The 23,550-nt window shown below is 44.1% G+C and overlaps 2 long non-coding RNA genes across 3 annotated transcripts; both read right to left on the reverse strand.

The window, feature by feature from the left end:
* Positions 1-1,950: 1,950 nt before the first annotated feature.
* Positions 1,951-14,991, reverse strand: LOC126054325 (uncharacterized). 2 transcript variants are annotated; one of them, XR_010276762.1, is made up of 2 exons: positions 14,432-14,991; positions 1,951-10,277 (listed from the first exon to the last, which is right to left on the reverse strand). It is a non-coding gene; the product is annotated as an uncharacterized LOC126054325 (long non-coding RNA). The 2 variants fall into 2 exon arrangements; XR_010276761.1 differs by having other exon boundaries at positions 14,283-14,991.
* Positions 14,992-21,333: 6,342 nt separating this feature from the next.
* LOC135117325 (uncharacterized) lies at positions 21,334-23,550 on the reverse strand. Its single transcript, XR_010276804.1, has 3 exons — positions 23,348-23,550; positions 23,184-23,232; positions 21,334-22,985 (listed from the first exon to the last, which is right to left on the reverse strand). It is a non-coding gene; the product is annotated as an uncharacterized LOC135117325 (long non-coding RNA).

Consider the following 23,550-nt stretch of genomic DNA (forward strand, 5'->3'; position numbering starts at 1 on the left):
AGTGAAGGAATAGTGAGTGCACCTATGTCTGCGCAAATGCTCGTGCAATACAATAGGTATGTCCTGCGCAGGTAGGTATCTCCTTAAATGGGAACAGCCGCCGTGGCCGAAATCGGCCGTGGACGCCATAAGGTTTTTTCGCGGTAAGTCGAAAATTGATATTAGAGGTAGAATTTAAACATACCTACATATTCTAAACTGACTCTTTATAAGGGGCCATTTAATCCCCTTTCGGCTTAACGGGTACTTCAATAACAGCCTGTTTACGCCCTGGACATCGCTGTACGTACGGGAGGTATCATTTTAATGTCACCATCACAAGGACTGCGCTGGAATATGGCAAACTCACTGATCACTATGTACTCACTTATGCCTGCGTATTCAGCAGCAGCAGCTTAGACTATATTTCAGCGTACAGTACAGGTGACAGGTGTATTTGGGCATACTCCACATGCCAAATTTAAAGAGCCACTACAGAATTGTTACTATCAAATAAAAACGTGATCAGATGTTGGTAATATTGTAATTACACTACAAGTAGTGTTATTCTCAGACAGCAGCAACTGCTCCTTCAATGCGAGAGTGTCCGGGTTCGATTCCCGGCAGACATGTAGCCACTATATGTAGGTACCAATACTAGCCTGTTCTCTCGAATATCTCTGAAAAACGGTCATCGTCCAGGATTCCGGACTGAACAAGTGAGATCCTCGACGCGCTGCCTCCTCATGGTCAGGCGCGACGATCACTGCTTTTGTTTTCTCAAGGAGATTTAACAGGTTTTTCTTCTCTCTGTCTTAGTACATGTGCCCTAACTATAACATAATGCAATAGCTGCCATTTTCACCGCCAACATAAACGTCCTTTTATCTTAAAATAAAAGTTCACATTGATTTTGCGTGAATCTTCATAAATAGATGTTATAAGAAAACTGACATTTATGTTGTTTATGGGGAAAGCTCCTTTAACACTTACATTCCGTATACTCAACGAGGTAGCGGACAGATTTGATATTTTTACTTGCTCTCTGCAAAAATCACAATGATGGTAGTTTGCCAATGAAAATATTACAATTTTGTACCACACTATTGAATTAGGGAAACCTGTAATGATAGTGATGATGTTGTTGTATAAATAAATAAATAAATAAATGTTGTACGCGTACAAGGTCAATACTTATAATAAAAGTAAATATGTAGTTGTAAGCGGTCTGATTAAAATCATCAGTAGCACACGGAGAGCTTTCCGAATGGCAAACCAGATCAGCTGATACTCCAGTGCTAGTGCTCTAGAGCGAGGGAGGAGCGAGCTGCGTGACGCGGGCGCATGGGCAGCGGTGGTTGTCGCTCGCGGGCGACACTCGCGCTCAAGGCTGTGGAGCGGCGCGCCTGCACCTGCGCGCGCGCACACACACACACACTGCGTCTATTAATAGACGAGTACACACCAGCGCACCGACTGGTTGTGCTTACTCAGTGGCGCTTCCATTTGCAAGGAATTTGATTACTGCGCTGTCACCGCTCCTGCGCCCGCGCCGCCTCCGGCCCGTACATCCACCGCGTGACTCCACTGCATTATTAACGATTATCTAATATTTGTCTATCAGCAGTTAAGTAAGTTACTCGTATCTTGCAGATTCGGTAGAACATCATCAGGCTGCTTAAGTACACATCCAGATGTTTGAGTCATATCAGAGATTCATCGTACCTATGTAGTGGTATAAACGGGCAGTTTCATCCAGTTATAATAGAAGGAACCGCTCCGATTTTTTTAACTCCACAATCAATGCAAACAGGGCCCTTTCCCATAGTAAATCGAATATTGTAGGTAGGTATTCACCCACGAATACTTTCCTAGTTGAATAGGCATGTGTGAATGTTCCACATCGCCTTCTGCAGCACATCGACCAGTCGGCAGGAGGGGGAGGAGGAATAGCGAATGATACAATACGAGTTTATATCACCATTTATTTTATTTATTTACACAAATAAAATATCCACAGTGGTCATCTTCCAACATAACAAACTTATCAGCCATCATAATACTGTTCCTATATACATAGTCTGTCTACTGTAGTTTAACCAAAGTTTATTTCACAATTATCTATGCCAAGAACTAATGCTACAGTTGACAACTGGCAAACACGAGGGTCTGGCCTAGAGTGCCTTACCAGCGATATGTCATTGATACAGTGACAATCTGAATCGGACGCACGTAGCTGGGCATCAATGAGGTGACGCGCCACTCTATACTCTTACGCTAAACACTTTTCTTACAATTTTAATAAATGAGGTAATTTATGAGTAGGGCTGCCATCCGTCCGGGTTTCCCCGGATTTGTCCTCGTTTGGAGGCCGTCCGGGGGCCGTCCGGGCGGGGTTTCAAGAAGTGTCCGGGGAAAACCCGGACACTTTTTATGTGAGGAAGCACCTCATTGAATTTAAGTATATGTTAATAGTAAAGGGATTACAAATTAGGTTCGGGGGAAAAATGCGATTTACGCCAAATGTCCGGGTTTTTAAATGTTTGTCCGGGTTTGGCGAAATTCGTGATGGCAGCCCTATTTATGAGTAACACTTTCGTTTTCGCAGCAATGTAGTGCACGTATACACATGTGTGTCCCTATGTATGTGTGTGATGACTCGGCACAATCAGCATAGTGACACGATATACCTCCGCGAGTTGCTGCCGCCGCTCAAGCGATTCTACTGTTCACACAATCTACACAATATCAACTATTTCACTTACAAAACAGCCACGTTTCCTTGATTTAACATTCTTATACACGAATAACAATTTATCTATTACGTAGTGTTGGCAGCTGTTTGTGATGGCACAATGAGCCGTATGTCCGCGCCACAGTGGCGACAGTCGCGAGCACGGCTCGTCACACACTCGATACCTATTGCCGGTATTATTAACTAGCTCACGTCTAACACGAGTTATCAATGAATGTGCTTACTTAAGTAAAGCCGAGAGCAGTGCTACTCACTAACTTATCTAACACTCATTAGCGATCACAAAGTGCTTCTGATGCTTGACAAAGCTCCCCACATCACTGCAACTAGAAACATTTACACGTCGTCATCACACACAGGCACACAACACCTGTGTAGCTCGTTCTGACATTTCTAGTTTTCAGTATTTGTTGTTATAGCGGCAACAGAAATACATCTTCAGTGAAAATTTCAACTCTCTAACTACATCATGAGATACAGCCTGGTCACAGACGGACGGACGGACGGACAGAGGAGCAAAAACAATAGGGTCCCGTTTTACCCTTTGGGTACGGAACCCTAAAAACAGGCAATCGTAAAAACATAATTTATGTGTACTTACATGTACAAGTACCTACATAAATAGCTTACATAGGTATTTTATTGTTTACACATAAAAGCAGGAGGATGATGACGACGTGTACAAGCACATAGGTACATACGGGTACAACTTTCTTATCCTAAAGCTTGGGTTTCCTAGGAAAGCGGTGCCGTCATATAGCGGCCGTCATATTACGAACGCAAATAGACGGTCGTCTTTACGGTGATGATATGTGGAAAGTTCCACGGCCGTTTTAACACACCGTCATAAACTTTTTGTTAGTTGTATCATACTTACTAACCTTTTATTTAAATAAAACTTAATATTTCTCAAATTTCACGACACCAATTTCTGTTTTAGTTGACTTTTTCTATAATCTTTACTTTTTATATTATATATTGCTTCGTGGTTACGAACGAAATCTATTAAAATTTCGTCGTCCTTGCTGCTCCAAGAGTTGTAACTAATTTTTGACGTTGTTCCGAAAAAAAAAAACACAAATACGTATTAAAAAGGCTTCACCGCTTCAATAAAACGTTCACCAAACTATCTGACACCGTCAAGACGGCCGTCATGCAAATGGCGGCACCGCTTTTTGAAGTTACGGTGTCAGTTACCGCTCTCTAGGAAACCGCCCCATTTTCTTTACATAGACAACGTTCTGGTGACGTCATTCACCGCTGTATTACGGCCGCTATATGACGGCACCGCTTTCCTAGGAAACCAAAGCTTAAGGCCCACGTTGTTCACCGACTATATAAACGTCGGGATTCTTAAAATAACTATTTACTCTTTTTTTTAGAAAAACTGACGTGTATGTTGTCGATGAAAAAGGGCCTCAAATTAATAAATATTGCAAAATGTGTTGTTGTATACCATAATATTGTAAAGAGAGTAGGTACGTATTCAGTATGCGGCTACATAGAGCAACGCGATTCCTAAATGCTAAGTACCTAAGTGCTTGGTTGTAAATTGTTTTTAATTTCTGTCTGTAGTAGCGATTTAAGTATAATTATTTCCAAGTGTAGTATTGGTTTTCAGAATATGAATAAAAATGTACCAGAATGTGAGATGTTAGTTGTCAGTCTGAGTGACATTCGGGTGTCGGGGGTGCAGTCGGATGAACTAAAGCACAATAGATGTGCAGCGTGTAAGTTAGGAGCCGACAAACAAATGACTATCGTTACCTAGGTAGGTATATGTTATAGGTTTTAGTTAGAATTTCTGCGAGCATCGAGCACGCGGCGAGCACGCGGCGAGCACGCAGCGGCGAGCGCGGCAGCAGGTGCCGAGGCGGCGCGGCGGGGCAGTGGCCGTCAGCTGCGCCGGCGCATGGTAATGCGGCGCGTTCATTAGCGCGCCGGCTCACTGTCGCCTCAGTTTTAAAACAAGAATTAAACACCGAACGAGATCTGAAAGCAAGAAAGGTAACGGTACCGGACATAACCAGCCGGGCAGCGATACGCCGCACCATGAATATATAAAGTTTATCGCGCGCCCACGGCCGCCGGGGTCGCCGACCGCCCATCCACCAAATGGACACGAGCCCGTGTGCACTGTTGTCATGTGTGCCCGCCCCGCACCCCGCACCCCGCACCTCGCGCCTCTCACGCACACATTCAACGACTTATGCTGATTTTTATAAATTCCAAACGTCCTTATTTAATAGCCACCTACTTATTGCGTTTTGTTCACAGATGTTTGTTATTTTCATCCCACTTGGTCAAGGTTCGCGTTTGTAGTATTCCAGCAATATAGAATAAAGTGAGGCTCGCGCTGGACAGTGCCGGGGTCCAGCGCGAGCCTCCTCCTGCGGCTCGGCGAGTCGCTCGGCTGCAGCGGCCGCCACTGCCGGGGCTGCTGCAAACACGCACGACCTTATTGTAACAATAAAAGCAAACAATGACCCTTATATACAGAACGTTACAATTTATAAGCTCAAGTGGAATAAATTAATCGTTTCCATTTGTAAAGAATACTACACAGAGTGCGTAGGTACTGGTTTTGAATATAGTGATCGTTACCTATCACATCTAAACTCTACAAAAAATATTATTTGAAACAAAAAACCAGCCTGCATGAAAAAACAATGAACTGAAAAAGCAGAAACCAGCTGACCAATGACAGTTCCACGGCCTCCTCGCTGGATAAGCAAGCGTTCCATAGAAAGTTTTCCAACTGCGATGGTTTAGCTTATTTCTGCCTTTTCAGTTCGTTATTCTTCATGCAGGCGGATTTTACATTCTTTATATTAATTTCTAACTTTTAAATTTTTTAACTTTATTGGCGAAGTAGGTATAATATTCAATTTTATTCACTCTACTTTTAACTGACAAAAAGGAGGAGGTTCTCAATTAGTCGGAATCTTTTTTTATGTTCATCGGCGAAGACTCAAAGACGCCTGGATCGATTTGCAAAGTATTTTTTTTTGTTTGACAGGGTATACTATCCAGATGGTCCATAGTCGTCAGGCCAGGATCTGATGATAGCAACGTCAAGAAATCGGAGGACCTGATCATGGAGACGAGAGAGAGTTGAGGGAACGCCGGGAAGGCATATATTAACTGAATCATGTTTGGGCTTACTCCATATTTGTAACATGAATACTTCCCACTAATCTATACCTAATATTATAAAGCTGAAGTTTTTTTGTTTGAACGCGCTAATCACAGGAAGTACTGGTCCGATTTGAAAAATTTTTTTAGTGTTAGATAGCCCATTTATCGAAAAAGGCTATAGGCAACTTTTTTCCGGGTTGGTACAGAGGTTCCCACGGAGGAGGAGGAGCTGCGGATTTAATTAGCTAGCAAGCCCCGGTGTCAGACTACAATAAACAATGTAGGTTAATGTTTACTAATAAATAAAAGATAGAAATATTACTCTTATTAAATTGAGCCGCATCGCAGTCAGCGGGCATCATGCCCACAAGGCTGTTCAGGAGTAACTCCACTGAGCACTTTCTTGAGTCTGTGCCACTTGTGCCACTTGTGCTCCGTGGTGGTTTCAATACCAAACAGCTCAAATATGTAACTGCCGGTGAGGTTTTCATATTAGCGCCGTTTGAGGTTTTCCGCGGCTGCTCGCCGTACTGGGAAGTTGCAAGGGTATCGACGCAGGGTCGATCTTCAGGTTCAGGTTCGCAGGCGCGTCCCACACCAAAGACATTTCCATCTTCCTATTATTTCATTTTAATAACGATATATACCTACATAATTACATTTATACATATTTTGGAATAAATCGTGGCACTATTAACGTATAAGGAAAGAATAAATTTTAAATTATTAAACATACATTGATTTAAAATGTCATAAAAAAATATCATCTCGTTTTCCGATTAAAGTAAAAACCTCAGCAACAAAAAAATGGCCTAATTTAGTAAATAAACTCGTACCAAAAAATGGGATACCTAACCGCAGTCAAAGGGCTCCTTTTTCTGAGTGATTAAAAAAACCGGCAAAGTGCGAGTCGGACTCGCGCACGAAGGGTTCCTAACCATTATTTATAAAATGGACTAAAAAATCACGTCTGTTGTATGGGAGCCCCCCAAAATATTAATTAATTCTAGTTTTCAGTATTTGTTGTTATAGCGGCAACAAAAATACACCAACTGTGAAAATTTCAGCTCTCTAACTATCACGGCTCAAGAGATACAGCCTGGTGACAGACGGACGGACGGTCGGATGGACGGACAGAGGAGCGAAAACAATAGGGTCCCGTTTTATCCCTTTGGTACGGAACCCTAAAAACTATGATGGTGATGGTTCAGTTAAACTGAACTGTCGTCAAGTGGGCGACGCGGTGACAACGAGACAATACCCACGTCATCACGAACGAAGTGCTCTTGTAGCCCTGCTCAATACGGTGCCTGAAACTGACACGGATTTCAGTGGTGGCCTCATTAGATAACGTTCTCCTGTAAGTGGCATCGCGCAGCAGCAGCGGGTGCAATGTAGCCGTGCTCCCGGAGTACTCCCGGAGTACTCCCGGACTACCAGCTGAGATATCTACAGTGAGGACAGAGTGGAGCGATACACACACATCGTCTTTTGTGTTTCGTGTTTTGTTTAACTTCTTAGTTTTAGAGGCCCATACTATGTATGTTGACTCTCTCCCATGAAAACTGTTTTGAAATGAGGTTTTTAAAATATTTTATGAAATTGTTGATATAAAAAATATACACTTTTAACGGATACGATTATAAAGCCTACTGAAAGGTATAATTTAGAAATCAAACATTCAAGGCAAACTCTAAGTTAAAACCGTTTAGATTCTGAGTTGTGTCGTACAGGCGGCTCTGCCTACTGTCTCCCGTGCAGCTTGCAGGCTGCGTGTGCGCAGCGGTGAGCCTCCAATAACTCATATATTTATAGGTAACGTGTGGTAGCGGCGATTGTGATAAATGGTCCAGCAATGCGCCGCAGGTGCACGGCGCCTGACCTTTGCGGAGCGCCTCGCCCCCCCCTTCGCCTCGCCTCGCCCCGCGCACCCCCCGGCCTCGCCCGCGGCCCACGCGCAGCAAGCCTCCGCCACCCGTTATGACTCCTCTCGTGTGCGCGACTCACCGTTACCCGCAAACTGTATTTTTAAAACCACGTTTTATATACTCGACTAACTAACCATTAATATTTTAATCTTACTTAATATACTGCTTACTGGAGAAAAAAACGAATAATTAGCGGCCAGTCTACACGAAGCTGCGCTTTTTCCATGCCGAGGAAAAACTAACGCGTTGCCTCGTCGGGCTGGTGTCGGCGCTCGCGCACTCGCTGCCGTAGTGATCACACTGGCGCGCTGTACTCCGCACTCACATAACAGTAACCAGCAACTCGCTTTGTGTTCATCACTTTTGAATGTATTTTTTAAGAAATAACGATATGAGGAATACCGGTCGGGCAGCACATACTCGCACATCTTTATATTGTGACCGGGTACCGGCGCAGTGCGGACGCGGCCACTGCAGCGGAGGACGCCTGCAGGCTGACGCGGTGCACAGTCGGGCTGATGACGCCGCGATATCCACGGTCTTGTGTCTGTTTACCTACACTTGAACAAGTTTCATTTCTGCGCAAGCTGTCCTTTTGTAATTGAGTCACGCGGAGATATTTAAGAAAGTGTAAGAATGTTGAGACGGGAATAATATGTGTAGTATTTGTTGGTGTCGGCGACAGAGCGCGGTATTTATAGCGACGGTGCGGCGGTGCGGCGGCGGCACGCAGCGACACGCGACAACAAACACGCGCCGCACACAACAACAACAATGTTGTCTATTAATACGGCACACCGCGCGTCCCGAGTGCGCCCACTGCGCCCACTGCGCCCAGCTCAGCTGTGCTCACTGCACCGACCACAACAGCTTATTCCGCTAAGCATTCTATACAATATTTCATGTATTATACTAATAATACGAGCAGATACAGTGAGCGGAAATGCCCAGAAATAAGGTTAATAATGTTGTAAAAAAACCAACCATTTACATAATAATAGCTTAAGTTTCTGCTTCTCATCGCGAGGCTGCGATTATTATTAAGCATGAATTATTTTTTTACCGACTTCCCAAAAAGAAGGAGGTTCTCAATTCGTCGGGATCTTTTTTTATGTATGTTCACCGATTTCTCGAAAGCACGTAGACCGATTTGCAAAATTATTTTTTTGTTTGATAGGGTGTACCTTCCAGGTGGTCCCATAATCACCAGGTCAGGATCTGATATTGGAAACCCTGAGAAATCGAGAGCAACTTTCGAAGATTGTAGGTGAGGTGTACGTCTGATAACATTGTGCAACAGTGAAGGTTTGGAGCTGACCTGATGATGGAGACGAGAGAAGGTCGAGGGAACTCGACAACTAAGTATGTAAACTACCTCGTGTTTGGACTTATATTATTCGTATTGATGAGACCTTTCCCCAAATGCGGATAGTGACGACTATGCTTGTCACTGAAAAGCCAAAAATAAAAAAAACTTTTTACAAAAAAATATTACAATAATTACAAAAAAAGTCGGTTTGGGTAGTTTAGCTAGGTTTGGGAGTGGGGGGTTTGATTTTTTTGTAAAAAGTTTTTGGAGAATGAATTGTTGTCGCATTGAATATAATAAGATAAGCCTTGTAGTCATGAGAGAGGAGCCGCGCGACGCTGTGCGGCGCGCCCGCAGCCCGCAGCCCGCAGCCCGCAGCCCGCAGGCACGCCGCACAGGTCTCAAAGCACTGTGCGGTTTCATTCTACCACAACTATACTTTCGCTCATACTATTTTATAATAATCGGATTCCCCTATTCAAAGGCTCTAAAATGAATCTATTGAGCTGTAATGTAACACAAAACCAGTTTGATAGCTATTGATTCCAGCAGTTATTTGAATGTTAATTAGCAGCTAAAATTCCAGTTCTATACATACGTAATATATGCAAATTCGTGTTTAGCGACAGCCCAAACGTACAAAATGTAAAACAATACCAGGGACCTTTTAAAATATCGAATCATTGTGTTAGGTTTTCTGTTAGGTAATGATTACTCGTCAACACATGTATAAGTACACTATGAGTATGTACTCCGTAATCCGGCTGCTGAACAGAGCTGTGGCCGAGCTCGCGCCCGCAGACGCGAGCCTCCAGCGAGCGCGGACACCGCACGCTTTTAATTATATATTAAACATGTATCAAGATTAACTTTCTTTTTACGTATAATTATACAAAATATTAAGCAAGTTCGTGACAGACCAGGCGCAGAGTAGTTTTATCTTAAGCTTTATCGAATGTAAGCCTTTGACGTGCAATGTGATAGAATGAATGTTATATAATAGGTACGTATAGTGTACATACACCTAGTGACGAGCGTAGTTGAGCTCGATACTGGCATGACAATCACAAGCGCACTTCTTGGAAAGCTCGCTGTTCCCTGAAGTGGCTTCCCGCCGCGGCAGTGCCAGACCTCGACTCCTCCTCGCCCCTGCAGATACGAACTGTACCTGTGCATATACATAGCTATTATTGAAATACAAACATTTCGACGGTCTTTATTTTTTCTGTATTTTTTAAGGTGCCGTGCAATCAGAATAAATTGGAACCCTTATAAGGTTTGTTGAACCTCAGTCCATCTGTCTGTATGGACCATGGAAATCTAAAAAGTAGGACAAAACCCTTTCTCAGGAACTTGTGGACGTACGAGCTAGTTGTGGATTTACTATCAACTACTACAAAGCCGACGCAATCGAACTATAAATAATAAATAATGTCGGGACACCTTTTCACACACGGTCGGTTAGCCCCATGGTAAGTTATTACTTAACTTGTGTTATGGGTGCTAACACAACTGATAAACTACATATAGCTACATATATACATACATATTTATGAATACATATTGTAACACCCAGACCACGGCCAACAAGCATGCTCATCACAGAACTGTCGACCGTACCAGGAATCGAACCCGGGACCTGAAGGTCCGGCAGTCCGGCATGGTGACCATTGCGCTACCGAGGTCGTCAGCTATACAGCCGATATGCTACTCATTGTCGACATTCGCAACACCACAGGGTACCTCCTGTGACCCAGAAGCTTGGAACTTGCTACGAAGCCCAGCAACACAGGTAAATAAAATTTTACGAAAACCGTTATTTTTACCGAATCCCTAAATGCGCCAGTCCCAACACACAGTAGTTTTACATACCTATTATGTATGTAATATCTACATTTAAAACACATATTTGTGTCAAAACACTGCGTTTATAATCATAGAAAATAAGGACATATACCTAGATAAAGAATAGGTACGTAGAAAGTAATCGCAGTAGCTGTCGTCACTCCCAGTAGACTTCGTAATGAAGAAGCTACACTTGCGCGCAAGTACGTATAAGTGGCATCCATGTGGCTTCAACATAAGGGATGCCAAATGTTTAGCCGATATTACGATTGCTATGTAAACAGTTCTGACAATGTAGTGTGAGTGTGCTAGTGTGACGCACACACATGCAGCCCTACGGCGACGGCAGTGATGTGGCCGGTGTCGCGCAGATAGCGCCGGTCGTTCACTCTGCGCGAGCGCCGCCGGTGCTCCTGCCGCCACTACGCAGCTAACGCAGCCCTGCTCAACTACATCCAAATCTGTTTGTCTCTACAGCGCAATTGAGCAACAACACCACTGCGCCGTGGCAGCAGCTCCGACACCAAACGCTTACATCTCTGCGAAAATGACAGTAAAGTGAAGCAGCTCTTTTCAAAACTGTTCTCAAATCAGATCTTGCAGGATCCTACGATAAAATCTATTATCTTTCTGTAACAACTGCCTATAATTCCAGTCACTACTGCTTATTATTTAAGATAATAATGAAATTGTTGTGTGTATCTAATATCTGTTGTTTGTTCGATGCCTTGATACCTTACCGACGAAGTGTCGAAACTAATTTAGAAAACCGGTAGACAGCACTGCCAGTCTTGTACAAAATAAAGTTTTCAGTTTCTTCACTTAAAGTTTTTACTTCAGCGACAGTGACGCGTACTCGACACTCGGTAGCGATGTCTTCGACACAATGCTGAACGTGCTTGCGTCTTCAGATCATCAAAGGATTTGGATTTCAAGACAGTTCATCATCTGCATAGCTTTCTCCCAACTTTGTTGGGGTCGGCTTCTAGTCTCACTGGATGCAGCCGAGTATCACTGTTTACCTTCTAACTCAACCTGGGCAACTTGAACTGAAAGACTGGCAGTCAGGTTTTCTGGCTTCTGACTACCCTTAACGAACGCATGGTCAAATGACTGAAGGGACCCACTGACTTAACGGATCTTCGAAAAAAAGGAGGAACTCGTCATTACAAGATGGTCACCTATCTGTGAACCGACTGCTCCAAGGGTTTCTGAGCGTTATGATCGATTGATCCTTAATCTGAACTCAGGATTCTATGTAACCAACTACTTTCATCATTTGTGAAGGTCTACAGATGTCGGATGCGTCGAAAACCGCGGAAATATGGCTGACGTTGAGTGGTTGCAACTGTAACGTCTAGGGAGGACCAGTGTTGAGATGATTACAATATTGAACGTGTATGTGACTCTCAAACTTCATGATATTAAATGAAATTGCCTCTGATGCCTGCCACGCCGCTACTGTGATAACGTTTGCAAAAGCTGCACTACACCGGATCGTGCTGTCTGACGGCTAATACACGGTTCTGTTACGTTATGACAACGAAACAGTTTACAGAGTGGTTTAGTTTGTACTCTCTCTCGAGATGTTCAGCGTGTATGGATAATGTACAGCTGCTTCATCAATCAATGGATTAGGATATCGAGTGTGTCCTGCGGCTGGCGACTGTAGTGCTGTGGACACTGCGAACGACAGAAGCGTCTCAGTTTAGAAATGTATATAAATAGCGCAACAATGGTGCGCGCTGTTCTGTGCTAGCGTATCATATTTGTGTTGGATTGCATGCGCTGGATGGCCGATAAAGTGTAGTTGAATGCGAGGGCGAGTCGCGGCCCGCCCCCGGCTTATTAATAACATTATGCTCGATTAGGCATGTCCCTCGGCGCCTGGGGACGACGCACTCCCGCGCGTTACGTCATCGCCTGAAATACGCCCGAGTTTTACACGAAATCGCCGATCGGCGGCCGAGCCACTCCCGGAACGACTCTCTGACACGAACAGAATAAAACCGGCCGGCCGTAGTGCCAAACCCGCGGTCAACGACTCCCGAAATAGATGCACAACGCGCGCACCTATAGGAAATTAAGAACCGGTCCCGACCGCGGGGACACTCCGATGCTATAAAAATTCATTTCGAAAGCTGAATCCACCTGAGCGATTAATTTACTGCGGCTTTCACCGGTCGCGTTATCGAGTCTCACGCGGACAGCGGGCAGCTAACTGCAGGCTCCGCACGACACGCGCCACCTCCACGCCACCACCACGCCGCCGCCACGTCGGCTGTGGCGTGAACAAGCCTCAGTGGGGTGAATGTGATAAATGCTGATATTCGCTATCTGCTATCGGGAGATTCTTGGGACAAGTTTAATGATTTTTTTCTGTAAAATGTTATGTCAATACCTATTGGTATAAACAGAGTTAACATTACGTCAACGTCGCAAAACCTGATAAACAAATTACATGAGGCATTTAACTACATGAAAACGAAATCATAAAGGACAATTATGCGGAAGCCATAAAAGCAATTAATAAGCGCGAAAAAGAGGTAATATCAGATCGGCCAGAGTCGAGTCATGACGACACAGAGAAGACTCGGGCCTTGGCCTACATATTAATATTCAAAGTCAAAACTTTCCACAATGTATTGACTTGGAGGCACCAACATCAGGCCAACGCAGTGGCTTCGCGTACGCCAACACGTCACTTTTGTATATCAACATCTCTAACACCGAGTATTTTGTATCCGTTTGATTAGCGAGGTATCGAATGTGCGAGTGGCTCCATGCAGTGCCAGACACCAACACGCGAGTCGGAGAGCGCGAGCGTGGGGCGCGGCAAGAGGAGCAGCGAGTGCCGAGTTAATGAGTTGAGAACGCGTGCTCATGCCGGCCACGAGGAATGTTAATTAGTTAAGTGGGTTACGTGAGCGCCGATGAGGAAACGCAACAGTGCGCGGATTATGTTGATAACATCGAGTTCGGGAAGCGTTTCTTGCTCCGACCGGCCACACTGTTACGCGTTTCTCATTAGTTACAAGTCGCTACATCAACACTCCGCCGAACTGCCGACTGGGCACCGCCGCTCGGCGCACAGAGGGCGCTACTGACACTGTTGTCATTGCACATTCTAATGTACCTACAGTTTTGGCTGCAGCAAATATGAGTAGCGTACTATTTTCTATTTCTCAAAGAAAGCATGCAAACTTTAAGTTACTTAGCCGAAAACCGGTTGTAGGTAATACACACAAAGTGTAGGCACACACAAAGTGTAGGCGATGACAATGTACGAAATACATCAGAGTTGAGGAAAAATGGCTGAACATTTTACCTAGATCAGCAACGGCGGCGAAGAATCCAATCGTACATCCGAGTGCGGGTGCCGACACTAGCGAGCAGACATACATAGCGACACGTGTGACGTAATGGCGCGCGGCACACCACTGCCGACGACGACCTTCCACGTTTTCTGTAGATTACCGTACGATCCAAAGGTGATGCGCCGAAGACAACGTGCGCACGCGGCTGAGCGGCGTCCGCGCCGACCCGGCTGCGGCGAGCTTCCAGTCAACCGAACCCGGTAAATATAACCGTCGTCGTCGGACCGGTTCCGTAGAATTCCTCACGCCGACCGTAGAACGTGGAGCGCGGACGACATCTTTACCTGACAGTATTAGAAATAGCGGTTAGACTCTAATGCTGCCCGGTAAGATGCGAACCGCCACTCCGATCGAAGACAGCGCTGATGGTGAAGAAGTATACGGTGCGCGGTGCGGTGGACGCGAGTGCGGACGCGTGCTAGCGGCAGCGCGGCTCGGCGCGGACTGGGCCGGGCGGCGGCGCGCGCCCGGCGCTGGGAGCGGCGGAGGCGGCGCCGCGGGCCGCACGCCCCACGCCCGCGACACCTCCTGCGCGCCACTCCAGCGCCACTGCCTCGACTGCCCAGCTGCCTTCGCTGCGCCTCGCCCGCTCTGCTCGCCTGCAAGCAGATCCACCACACTTTACACCAGAAGTTCCCAAACTGTGTTGGGAACCTAGGGGTTCCGTACGAATACAATATCCCGAGTGACTGCGATGCTGTCGTAGATAAGCTAGTGGCAGGCGTTGAGCTGGGGTCTCAATAGATGACCTCTTATCGCAGTCACATGTTACAAAGTTTTATTTCTGTTGCCCCGACGTATGAGAATGCTGCAATTATATAGATATCGACGAGGTATACATAGACATTGACTGCCTACATACCTAATTCAAATGATTTGTTCGTATTCATGATTTATTAATTAATTGTCCTGTTAACTGTCGTTAATAAACTATGTTAATTATATGCTTAACGGATTAACTTTTAAGTTACCTTTAAAAACGTTAGTTAACTTCCGTTAACACCACCGGTCCGCTTGGCTTTGTTATGAAGGGCACAGAACATGCTATAACCTCAGTTTATACGACAGTGTACGAGATGTAGAGCGATGGTGCTGCTCACGATAAATCATTTTGCTTTTGGCGCAGGTAGGTAATTACCTAATACATAAATGACTTTGCACATCTACTTATTCAAAATATTATGAACTAAACACGATTTCGCATTCGCGAGGCGCGTAATTTCGGTTAGATACTTTATATTGCTCTTTAACTCAAAATTACTGAAAGAATTTTATACCGTCATTAAAATTAAAATATTATAATTCTGGCTAGATTTTATCCGTATGCGGGAAGTAGTAAGGAGTGTAAGTGGCAGTCACAGCTCGTTATCTGTAGTTATCGCTGCGCGAGTCGCATTGACTCCTCGCGGCTTGTTATTCTCCGACTTGTGATAACCCCGCTTTATGTAAGGGCGACCTCTGATTTACAATGTCCTACATTTGACTTATTTACATCACCTAACAATAACTACACCAACAACTAAAACTGCCAAGTGCGAGCGAGGATCCAGGGCGTGATAGCCTCTGTGGGCTGGGTCTAGCATCTTAGTCGACCACTAATTATACCTGTTAAACATAATGTTATTGTGCATGTTAGCTCAGCCATTTTAGTCATTTTTAAACCCAATTTGGGGAAAAAATCCTAATGAGCTGATTTTTTGTATAGGTATGTTACGGGAAATTTGATAAGTCTGGGCACTATTAATAATGGCCGGTCTGTATTCATATAATGCCCGACTCAATTGGGCAATGTGATTAACGTGATTAACACCATGATTTATAAATTTTCCCGGCCATTATGAATAAAACTCACCCTATCTTGAGAAAAAAGTAATATAATAGATACTTACGTACGTGAACTGCTGTGTTTTTGTTTATGAAATGAAATCAAAGTACCAAAATTTTCTTAAAAAGGTAACAAAAAATGTACTATTGAACATAGCAGTTAGTATGTGTAATAACATGATAAATTACCTACTACTTACTTTGATAGAAATATTACATATGAAAATCAGTGAAATGAGAATAATCAACAGATATATCCAATAATTAAGGACTGTCCAAGAAACTTATTAACTTTAGAATTATTTATTCTTGCAAGATGAGCTTTTGTGACTTTTGGAAATGCAAAGAATGTTTGATTTCTTTCATTTAAGAACAACGTTTTGAATTGTCACTTCTGCAATTACAATGCTGGAAGCCGTGTCCATAAAAATGAGAGTCTTTTCGAGCACATTCTCCTGACTTATTACGTGAACCACGGGCCGTCGGACATTATTAATAATGGCCGGTCAAAGTAACCATAGGTGTTGGGCGTTATAAATAATGGCCGCCCTTTATTAATAATGCCCAGTTAGTCACTTTGCCCGTAACACAACTCGGCTGGGCAGCGTTCGGGAAACTACCTACGCTTTGTCTTGTCGTCCGACATACCTCAGTGCCTCAAGACGAAAGTCTTCAACCAATGTGTGTTACCAGTGATGACTTACGGCACCGAAACGTGGTCTCTCACTATCGGCCTCATCTTAAAGCTCAAAGTCGCTCAACGAGGTATGGAGAGGGCTTTCTTTTTGGCAGGGGGAAAATCCTCATGGACTTCCCTCCACCTAGGGTTGGTGGAGGGGGTGTGCCGGACTCTTAACGGCTAAAAACCCACCCAGTGTTGCCTTCTATTACCTATTGTCGAGGGCACGGGTATCGCCAATGCATTCTTCCGCACCCCCGACAGGTATTGGTCCGCCAGATGTTCAAATTCGGGCCCCGTCATCCTCTGTGGCCGTCACCCAGCGGCCACAGCAAACTCCACTAAGAGAGGCGCGCGCAACACAACGCCACCGTCTCGAGGCCTGTTTCTGATCGGACGACAGACGCCCTTAGTCTGTCGCCCGCAGGCCGCGCCCTATGGTGGCCGGAGATCAGCCACCCTGCGACGCCTACCACGTCTGCTGCGGGCGCGGAGAGAGGAAGCAGCTTCTCTCTCCCTTTCCGCCGCCTTCCTTAAAACCATCACATCCTCACAAAAGGAGGCGACGTCGTTCCACGCTTCTTCGCTGCCGACCATGCAGGACACGACAGCCGGCAGCGAAAGACTTCCCGCAGTATCTACTGCTGCCGCTGGCCGTTGTCCATGCTGGGCACTCCACCAACGTGTGCAGCGCTGAGTCCTCGCTGCAGATGCCACAGTGGTGGCATTCGGGCGTAGGCTCCCGGCCTAAGCGACACAGGAACTTTTCGAAACACCCATGTCCGGTAAGAACCTGTGTCAGACGGAAGCTGAGGGCACCGTGGCTTCTCTCCAGCCACTCCTTCATAACGGGCCTGACCGCCGCGACAACGGCGTGCAATGCCGTGGGTCGCGCAAGTCGCTGCTCCCATTCCACCATTAACACCTGGGGCCCGATTCTCCTAATTTTACTTAAGCGCCATTCGATTGACGTTCGAATCGATTCGACTGAGATCCAATCCCGACTCGATTACGATTGAAGCGTATGTGGCATTCCGCTATTTTTTCTTTGAAATAAACTTTTTTATCCATTTCTGTCATTCAATAGTGAATCATTTTGACTGCAAATGATTTACGATTGCAAAATGATTGTACAGCAAACTACCGTATAGACCAAAATCATCTAAATAGCAGACCAATCGCACACCAATCAAATGTCAATCGAATACGATTGGTCTTTTATTAGTAGCAGAATGCCCGATATGGTTAAAACTCCTATTACGATCATATTGCGATTCGATTTCTATTCGATTTTGACATTATTAACTTAGGAGAATCGGGGCCCTGGCGGAGCTCTGCCCTGTGCGCCTCAACTTGTCGAGGCACGAGGCACTTACCCTGCTGCACTGCTTCCTGGCGCCATGTATAGAGTCTCTTGCAGTTTTTCTGTAAAATTAACAGTAAAGTTACAGATAAAACCTAAAATAACTGGATTACTTATATATATATGTTACCACGCTACCGCCTTGGGATATTCCTGTAATGATAGCTGTGTTTGTGAATAAATAAATAAATAAATAAATATTTTTTGATTCATTAGATTTAAGTTATACCTACAGAGAATTTATTGACTGTGCTAAAGTGACTTTGTTTATTTTGTTTTTATACAAGTTTTGAGTAATATTATATATCTTAATGTGGTTTATAAAATTGATTTAGTTAATATTTTATTTTTATTAAATTTTTGATAAATATTTATTTTAAGTGACTTATTAATTAAGAAACTAGATGTTAAGATAATATGGTAATACTGTAGTAGTAAATACAACTTGTCCACGATAGGATCCTATCGCGGCGGTAAGGCCCATACTGAAGGAGTGGCTGGAGAGACGCCACGGCACCCGCAGCTTCCGGCTGACGCAGGTTTTTACCGGACATGGGTGTTTCAGAAAGTTCCTGTGTCGCATAGGCCGGGAGCCCACGCCCGAATGCCACCACTGTGGCATCTGCAGCGAAGACTCGGCGCTGCACACCTTGGTCGAGTGTCCAGCATGGGCAACGCAGCGCCGTGACCTAGCGGCAGCAGTAGATGCTGCGGGAAGTCTTTCGCTGCCGGCTGTCGTGTCCTGCATGGTCGGCAGCGAAGAAGGGTGGAACGCCGTCGCCTCCTTTTGTGAGGATGTGATGGTTTTAAAGGAGGCGGCGGAAAGGGAGAGAAGCTGCTTCCTCTCTCCCCGCCCGCAGCAGACGTGGAGGACGTCGCAGGGTGGCTGATCTCCGGCCACCATAGGGCGCGGCCTGCGGGCGACAGACTAGGGGCGTCTGTCGTCCGATCAGAAACAGGCCTCGAGACGGTGGCGTTGTGTTGCGCGCGTAGTGGAACTTGCTGTGGCCGCTGGATGACGGCCACAGAGGGTGACGGGGCCCGCCTTTGAAAATCTGGCGGGCCAATACCTGTCGGAGGTGCGGAAGAATGCTTTGGCGATACCCGTGCCCTCGACAATAGGTAATAGAAGGCAACACTGGGTGGGTTTATAACCGGTAAGAGTCCGGCACACCCCCTCCACCGAGCCCAGGTGGAGGGCAGGCCATGAGGATTTTCACCCTGCCAAAAAAAAAAAACACCTGTCCACGATACAGATAGTTTACACATTTTAATGTACTATAGAATCCTTTTGATTATTGGTTAATTTTAAATTATTTTAGCTCTTCTCGCCTGAAACACAGGATATCCTAGTTCAGGCACGTAAGACTCGGATATAAGCTTATATTTAAGACTCTATGTAATTCATGCTGTAATGAAATATCAATAAAAAAATAATTTAAAAAAGTACTATAGTGAGATCAGTAGGAAATTTGCTGACAAATTCACCATAATTTCTTAATTTTTACTTGTACATACTGTCTGGAACAGTGTTTATGTTATGGACCAAGTGATAAATTGGGCAGTATACATAATGTCCGGTCATTATGAAAAATGCCCAATATGAGAGTGCAATTTGATAATAATTTAAATAATTTTTTTTATTAGTGATCGCAGATCCAAGTCGCTGTGGCCGAAATCGGCCAGGATCAATATATATTTAAATAATCAAATTGACCGGGCACTATACATATTGCTCGTGACCTTTTGGGCAAAGTAATACAAACATATTTAATTTCATTTTTTTTTATTGTTATTGCCATTTAATTTAAAATAAACTAAGTATCAAACGCTATGCTAGGACAAGTAGTCCAATTAGGCAGGTTCTGTCCTGTCCTCGGCTGGACAGAGTTCGGGAAACTACGCAATGTCTTTTCGTCCGACATGAGGTATGTGCCTCAAGACGAAAGTCTTCAACCAATGTGTGCTACCAGTGATGACTTACGGCACCGAAACGTGGTCTCTCACTATCGGCCTCATCTCAAAGCGCAAAGTCGCTCAACGAGCTATGGAGAGGGCTATGCTCGGTGTTTCTCTACGCGATCGAATCCGAAATGAGGAGATCCGTAGACGAACTAAAGTCACCGATATAGCCCACCGGATTAGCAAGTTGAAGTGGCAATGGGCAGGCCATATTGCTCGCAGAGCGGATGGCCTTTGGGGTCGTAAAGTGCTGGAGTGGAGACCACGGACTAGCAAGCGCAGCGTAGGACGTCCACTAACAAGGTGGACAGACGACCTTATAAAGGTCGCCGTCGACGCTGGATGCAGGCCGCCTCCAACAGGTATCTGTGGAGATCTAAGGGGGAGGCCTATGTTCAGCAGTGGACGTCCTATGCCTGAGATGATGAAATATCAAACCACTTAAAATCAGCCGCATGATTTGGATTAATTATGAAGGACTTCTGCCTTAAAAATTTACTATTTTTTGCATTTAAAAGTTAAGGAAAGTCTAAGCAGTTTCAAGCAATTAAGACTTATTATTTGGCATAATTAACATCTTCTCTTAATAAAAGTCAAATGAAAATATCACCGCGTAAAATATAGCTTTTTTATCAAGTTGCCCAACTGTCATGTAGCAATATAATAATGCCCGTGCAATGTGATAAATAAAGAAGTTAAGATAGTTATTAATCATTTGGCCCGATAAAGCTAGACATTATTCATAATGCTCGGGCATTATTTATAATGACTTGCACGATGTTTATTTTTAATATCAAAAATTTTGGCATTAGATTTTTCACTTGGAATTTTGAGTAAAAAAATGTAGAAATTGTAATTAAGCCTGGACGCACACATTCGGGTTCCTGATCAGGAATTCAGATTCGGGATTCAGTGACACTAGCGCACACGTTCCGGTTTTTTTATTCGGAATGTACATTACCAATAGGTACCTACCTACATAAAAAGAAACTATATTGAAAACCCGACATCATGGACGATGACGACTTGATTGCTGTTCCACTTTTACTGGCGATAAACAAGAAAAAGGGGAAGCGTCGTTACTGAATACCCACGTTGAATACACGAAGATTGACTACGAGTAAATTATAATAATAATAATCAATTTTTATTCAGATAAAACAATCCATTATTGTTAGTAAAGACATAAACAGCTTATAATCTAGTGTTAGTACATAAAAACATACATTTAGGCAACACATTAATTTAAAATTGTATATAATCATGTCATGACAAATACACAAAATACAATTAATTAAAACAACCCACACAACTCAACACTACTTCTGGGCACGGTTTGTAGACAACACTTGCGTCTTTGTCCAGTGTTTTAATATGAGGCCATCAGTCCAATCTGCCACAGTCCTCAAAAGACTGTTAGCGCTGCCCCGCACCCGACACATCAGGGATGCGATTCTCTTTCGGATTATAGCGTGAAAGTCATCAATACGCGCCTCCGCAAACATCCCTGATGAAGCGTTTGCTAAGCTGAAGTTCAGTGGCCGATGATGTTTGTGACACAGAAAATGAATACATTCATTTGTTGACTGTACTTTTTGCTTAAAATCGGGTTAAATTATAAAACGTGTCGAGTTGGTGAAAACATAAAAGTGAATAATTTAACTTTCACCAACTGAACACGCATCAAAATCTTGACGTGTCGAGTTGACGAAATGATAAATGTTAAAATTTTGAGTTTCACCAACTGAACACATTCGTGGTGAGTTAAGTGTGTCGAGATGACGAAAGACCCGGCAATCTCAATTGTGAATTGGATTCGTAAGGCGCTATAGGCCCTCTGCGTATAGTCGACCCATAGGCTGCGAGTGTAGAGAGATTGGCAGTACGCTCTGAACAGAGTATTCTTGACATCCCTTGAGCACTTTGCAAACCTACGGATCAACATATTGCTCCTGACTGACAGCGCCCTACGTTCCCTTTCAATGTCATTATTATCAGTCTGCGTAGGAGTGACCCAGTGCCCCAGATATTTCAAAGAAGTGACCCACTCTAAAGCAGTCCCTACAAGTGTAATAGGTGGTACATCATAGCTTTTAGTGCCTGCCTTGATCAGCAGACACTCGCTCTTCTTTGTAAAAGTCAGCAGTGGCGGCCTAGCATCGGGTGGCACCCGGGGCGACTACCTATTGAGCACCCCCAAAAAAAAACGACAAAATCAAATCACAGACCAATGATATAATGTTAAAAACGCGATCTTTGATGATTTTTTGAAAATTTTAGATTTTGTGGCACAAAAAGTTAAAAAGTTAAGTTTTTGAGTTTTGGGATGCAAAAGTACCTAAACAACTGATAAAACAATATTATAAGTAAATTGTAATAGGCAGCTGCTATAATACTTTTGTAATTTTGCCGTGAAAAAGTACTAAAAACTAGCCTACTTTCAATAAACGTTTTTGACTGTGACTTAAAAACGCCACTGTAAATCGAAGGAGCCACGAGCGTAGCGAGCGCGAATTTATTGAACTGAACAGCTTATAAAAAATCACCGTAAAGTAAGCGCAGAATAAATTAGGAACAAAGACGAAAATCGCGAGTGAAGCGAGCGCATTTTTTCTTCTTTAAAGGGGTGACAGTCGACCCCTTAGTCCGGCCTCGATGTCTCGCGCGATTTGAAAATTGCGCAGCGACTGGTAGTGAATCTAGGTTTCGCAGATTAGGATGACACCTTCCGTGACTTGTCCCTTCTGCCCGCGCTATCCTGGACGTGCAGATATGTGCCGAACGAGATGGCACCCCTTTAGATGTGGTGCCCGGGGCGGACCGCCACTGAAATCAGTTCTATGTTGAAAGAGCTAAGAAAGATATATGCATGCACTTGGTTGGCCACAGATTGGTACAAGAGGAGAAATCGTTGGCATAGCGTCGGCTTTCAATAATTGGCGAGAAGTAGCACTATAAAATCAGGAAGATTCGAAGTGAAGACTGCATACGACTGGATTTTTAGTAATTTTTTGCTTCACATACCTATAGACTGCTGAACCATTTATGTCGTCTTTCTTCATTTTTTGGGAAGCTATAACAAAAGTACAACAGTTTTAGAATTGATCACACATATTTTGACTCATTACAAGAATTCATGGGCAATGACATCTAGGGTAGTTGTTTGATTTACTAAAATGTTAGCTTACCTGTGGAACGATATGTTGCAACCATCATAGGATTTACATTTGCAAGTATAAACGCAACACTTTTTCACCATTTTAATAACAAAATAAAATGTTAAATGCTAAATACGCGCCAAGCATATTCAGGGTTACCACAAGAAAAAAAATTAAGGTAAAAAGCTTTTATTTAAATGCGCTAAAAAGAAAAAAATACACTTTGACTATAA

This window comes from Helicoverpa armigera, chromosome 9 (assembly GCF_030705265.1).
Source record: "Helicoverpa armigera isolate CAAS_96S chromosome 9, ASM3070526v1, whole genome shotgun sequence".
NCBI lineage: Eukaryota > Metazoa > Arthropoda > Insecta > Lepidoptera > Noctuidae > Helicoverpa > Helicoverpa armigera.